Raw genomic sequence first — 5,862 nt, 5'->3', positions numbered from 1 at the left:
CAATATTTTAAATAACTTTTTTATTTCTCTGATGCTTTGGGGGGATCTAATCCCTCATCCCCCCATAGTTATGCCACTGACTGGTAATGTCGTTGTACTATAATGCATCCTGTTCAAATATACTTGAATTCAATGTCTATCTGTAAGCACAGCAAGTTAGATTCATGCTAAACGTTAAAAATGAGCGATGCTTTGGGAATACGCTTGGAACATACCTTCGGAGCACAGCTACCTCCGTGCGAAATAAATAAACAATAATCACCAGACATAAAAGGAGGCGGTGAGGGTCCTTATCCCTTGATACGCTTGCGTTAAGAAATCCATCAAAACTCTCCTGGAGGCCTCTCGCATCTTAAAAGAAATATATTATCCTTTCCAACCGGATTCTCACTGATCCCCTGCGAAAAATTACTTTTTCTCGTCACAAGACATTCATTCCTACCCTTACCTCATCATCCTGGATAAAAAATAACCATTTGAGAGGGAATTGCAATTTCGGTCGCCAAAAACGAAAACGGAAGGTGTGCGGGTAGGAGGTGAATTTTTATCCACTCTCGAAGCAAATGGGTTTCCTTAAACCCAAAATAAAAATAATCCTTGGGTTGCTGAGGAAATGAAATAAACTTTTCGAATGCATAAATTTATATATTATTATCCCTACATCGTTTCGCTCGCGGCATGTCGCTATATCTGCTTCTTAAAATATTTTGAGTGGGAAGAGATCGAGAACTCCCGTTTCAATCCGACATTATCCGATGAGATCTTTTCATTCCTAAACATTCCAGTTTGGGTTATATATTCCACTTTTTCGCGCATTTCGGAGGTTTCCGAATAATGTTCTATTTCTCTTTTTGCTCGCATTTACGGAAGAAAAATATTTGCCCCTAAAGTTAAAGGCAATGCTTTAACAGAAAGTAATAAAAGAGCGATCATCTTTCCACGCTTTCTCCGTGTTGTTTGATGCACTTGCATAATTTTTAGGAGTTTTAAAAACGAGCAGCATTATAAAATATAGAACAAAAATAACGGCAACGACCAAAATTAACACCAATGTGGCGCGCAGACATAGACCCATTATACACATTTCACTTCTGACCTGAAAGCTCTTGCAGGTTTTCCGGAGAAACTGTTGTCATCGGGCATCAAATAACGCATTTGAGGCCCATAAAGCATGATCTCATAAACTATCTATGTGGCATTCGAAACCACTGTGTTCCATTTGTGCATGTAACGGTGAGGATTGTATAAAATAATGTAAATAAATGTAAACTGGATGTGACGAAGCTAGATGCACCAAAACCCTGTACAGATAATTGAGCATTTTTATGTTTAATACTATGCCCCGAGGGCGACTATATCTTTACCAAGTAGTCGATTACCTTCTTTCATTTTTCTGGCCTCGACGCATGAGAAATTTTCTTTAAAAATATTTAATTCAATGCACTTATTATTTTTATGTTTAATAATAAACAAAAAAACGGAGTGTGTGAAAAACGATCCCCATATTATAATAATAATTTTTGACCGAATTTGGGGAAACTTCGATAACGGAATTTATTGCCCTTGTTCCTGAAAGATTTGAAGAGCATGTTCTAAAATAAGAGCAAACACCATCCACATCTTTTTATACATCGCTTTCAATTCAGCAGCCAACCGAAAAACAGTAAAAATGCACACAAGAAAGCATAAAACGTGGTGTGGGGCTGTCTCCGTTTCATGTGAAGTGGAAATAAGGTATCGTAAGGAGGAGTGTGAAACGATGAAATATCAAGAAGGCTGTACCTCAGCAAGCTGAATTTTGCTCGTAGCAAACTGATAAAATTTCCCAATATAATATACATTACGGTAAGACTGCACAAGGGTGAATCGGACGGGAGCGCGCGAACATTTTTTCCATGCATTACCTCACGAATTTGAAATTCTCGTTAAAGCACATTTTGAAGTTCTCAATGTAGTTGGAAATCATTGCATAACAATTAGTGGTAAATTCAAGTTCGACATACCTTGACTTCATTTGGTGTACCTTGCGACTTGAAAATTTGAGAATAATATGCGTCGGCTCAGTAAAATTTAAAGCGGTGTAACTCGACGTACGTAAAGATACTTCAACTTTCTCTTTCCTTACTTATCCAAGCATTTCATCCTATTTCAAGGGAGACAATAGTGCCTATATATAGTTCAATTTACCATCACGTAACCAAACTGGTGTATTTAAAACTAGATTTCAAAACAAGACATGAAGAGCACAATATGAGTTGTGGATGGCTATACTACATTTCTTGGTATGGGTTTTAATATGCAACGTTAAACCTAGTAAAGCTGCGGTGAATGTGGACTAGACACCCTGGAATTCAGTGATTAATGCTTACATTTCAGAGATTTTTGGGTCATTTTCTATGGGAAAAAGTATAAAAAGCGATATTAATTCACAGAATAATGATAGGGAAGAATATGAATAGCATCATGATGATGAGTAGTATTTCAGGCCTACCGCGTTCACAAAGATGAAATTAACGTGAATGCCGTGGTAAAACATTTTCGGGCACAGGGAATTGGAACAAGGGTCAATTACTTTCAAGAACCGGGGTTACGTAGTGGTCTGCGCATAAATCCAGAAAGCCAAAGTTCCGTGGTTCTATCCTCAATTCTGGAGAATTTTTCGCGAGGGATGGCAAGTTAAACGAAACGAAAGTGGACCTCTTTAAACAGAACATTGGAAGTAACTACACTATCCTCTGTTAAACGCACATGATGACTCATACTTGTGTATCAACAGGAGACTTGAATGTGGAATCAGCCGCATTTTGATAAAAGTTATTTAAAGAATGCGAGATATTGTTGCAAATGAACAAATGTATCAGTTTGTTCGCCGTTAACGTCAGGAATATTTACCAGTTTTTGTTTTTTTTTGTTTTTTTTTTAACTATTTAAAAACCAATTTTAGGAAGCAATAGCAATATTTAGGAAGTAAGATATGCCGTCGCATGTTCTCTGATAAATTCTGTGCATTTTGGTACCTCATTTGTAGAGTTTGGTTGCGTATAAGTTGATAAAAAGGCATCTATACAGTATAAATAATATAGAAGATGGATGTATGCGTTTGTTTAATAGGTAAATTGTAACAAAGGACTGTTGAAGATGTGGATAGATATTGTCGTTGGTGAAGATGTGGCAATTTGCGTCTTGTAATTTTTCATGACGATGACGAAATTTCGGTAGGAAAACATTTCGATTCCGATGCCAAAATCAACTTGATTGCGTCGTTTTAGCGGTTTTCTAATATAACGACTTCCTACACGAATAGAATCGGGAAGACTGTGTTACGCGGGAAATATAGTGTTGAGATGCTGGGAAGTAACATCGAGAAATACAATAAAATGTGTCATTTTACTTTTCTGCAACTCCACGGTATCTAATGCGATAAAGACAGAAAATGGAAAGAATAGGACGTCGGTATCCACAAATATTTTTATTGATATTTATATATTCATATTTTTATCCATGGCATACAATTGCTCAGCAAAATATTCACACGAGATCAATTATCAACGAAATTAGAGAAATAAGATGTCATCTTTCAATAAGAATTGAGGCATTATTATATATTATTATGAAATATGACGTAAGAATTGAAATAAAAATACGTAAATTAAGGATCCTGGTCAATGTGAATGATTTTTTTCTCTGTGGATTTTCGCACAATTTGTGCATTGCGGGTGACTCCCGTTAAAGTTATCACCGTGGCTAGTCCCAGTATACATAAAATTAGACCGGAAATTGCTTGAATGCATAAGTACCGACATTGAATAGGTATCATGGTCAGGAGCAACTATAATTTCAATCATTTTAACCTGATCTCAAATATTAAAATTTCTTACACACCTCAATTACAAATATTTTGCTCCTGAGAAATACCTAGACCATGTTTTCAAACTTGAAATGAAGAAAACTATTACTATGATCTATGAAAAATTGTCTTCTTTCCCTCCGCTGAAATTTACAAGATAGTTGCTTAAGCTTTAAACTAAATAATTCTTTATGAAAAAAGTCGTGCGTAAGTGATACGTTATTTTATTCCTTTATCCTATCCTGCGGAAAAATCGGGATATATGCTGGAGTACTTTGTGTGACGATCTTCAAGAATGCATGTTTATTACACTATGCACTATGATAAGGCTTCCGACATCAATGCAAATATTAAATCCTAGAGGACTGATTGCACGTGTATGAGAACATTTTAGGCATCACTTGATACATGTAAGTTCATGATTAGGTTTGAAATCACCCAGAAAAGGGGAAAAGGAGGAAAAGGTTAGCGTAAAGAGGGATATGTAAATCAAATCATGCCGTAATCTTCAATCTCTCCACACGGGTGACGTAGGCTTTCAAGCTAATAAAACATTCCTTACTGCGTCAACACAAAATGTGTTCCCAAATGAAAATCTCTCCGCGTGGGAATGTGGACATGCGCGGGGGAAGATTTGATGTCTGTAACAGCGTGAAACTTCTTAATCCCGGACTCATCAAAATCATCACGCAGGAGCAGTTATGTATCTGCATAAATTGTCCTCGCCACAAGCAACTAACAATAAGATTAGAGAAAATGTTTCCCTACCGAGGCCGCGCAAGGTGATTTTTTTATCTGCTTATAATTGATGTTTGCCTGATTTTACCTCTCAGGTGAAAGGTTTAGTCAAAATTTCACCTTGAAAAATATCATAAAAATACAAGTCAATAAATATTTTTTCTGAAATTTAAGCCATATAAAGCTTGTATTACCAGCCTACGCAAGGGCGTACCCAGGATCAAAACTAGAGGGGGAGGAAGCCGTGGTCGTTGTGGAAGTTGTGACACAGGAAAGGTTTTGAAACCAAAATTTCAAGAAAATTATAACAGAGATTTATTAGTTTTTAAATTATTTGCTCGGAAAAAATATTTTTATTTTAGTAACATGTTATGTAATAATATCACTTTCCTATGATTTAAAGAAAGTTTATTAAAAAATTCCATTGTGAACAAGATTTACTTTTGCATTTCAGAGGGGGGGGGACAGCTGTCCCCTCCTGCCCCCCGCTGGGTTTGCCGATGAGCCTACGCACAGGAAGTACCTGCCACTCATATAGAAGAACAAAATTGCAAAACCTTGGCCCTGCAAACCACTCATTGCCTGCATAGACATTTAAATTCCATATTTGTTACTATTGAGTATAAATAATTCTAAGGATAATATTCTCTACCTTCTACCAAGTAATCTACCTCCATTGATGCCCCTTAAGATTCAAAAACCATATTTATCCTCCAAATAATATGCAAAAGTATTCCCAAAAAATAAACGTTTTGGCGAAAGCACAGTTACACTTTAAAGGATAGTTATGGTATCAATACAGTAGCTATATGTTTCTATAAGTAATGACATAATGCATTATTATTTGATGGTAAACTTAAACGGATTCTCTTTCAAGACTATTGAAAATTACTCTACATTTGTAATTGGAACGTAATTTGTTGTATCATATATATTTTTAGAGAAAGGTCTTTTTCTGTCATTCCGTGTATGTTCCGTTTATACTGGATCAACAGTGATAAATGAGATATCATTCAAAACGTTAAATCACCGTATTCTGACAACAAAAAAACAGTTTCAATCTCAATTTTCTCTATTTATGTATTAATTTGACTTTTCGATTTTCCATGCCGACTGCTCGCTCCAGGTTTATCGACTACAAACATATTTTTTTTATTCAAAACTTCAAAAAAAGGTTAAAAAAAATCTGTTTGACCCATAACAAAACCAAAGAAATGTAACTTGAGCTAGAAACAATATAAAAAATAAAATCTAAGAGGTTTGAAGAATGTTAAACT

Source organism: Ischnura elegans, chromosome 7, assembly GCF_921293095.1.
Source record: "Ischnura elegans chromosome 7, ioIscEleg1.1, whole genome shotgun sequence".
NCBI lineage: Eukaryota > Metazoa > Arthropoda > Insecta > Odonata > Coenagrionidae > Ischnura > Ischnura elegans.
Note: the sequence above shows the minus strand (reverse complement) of the source record.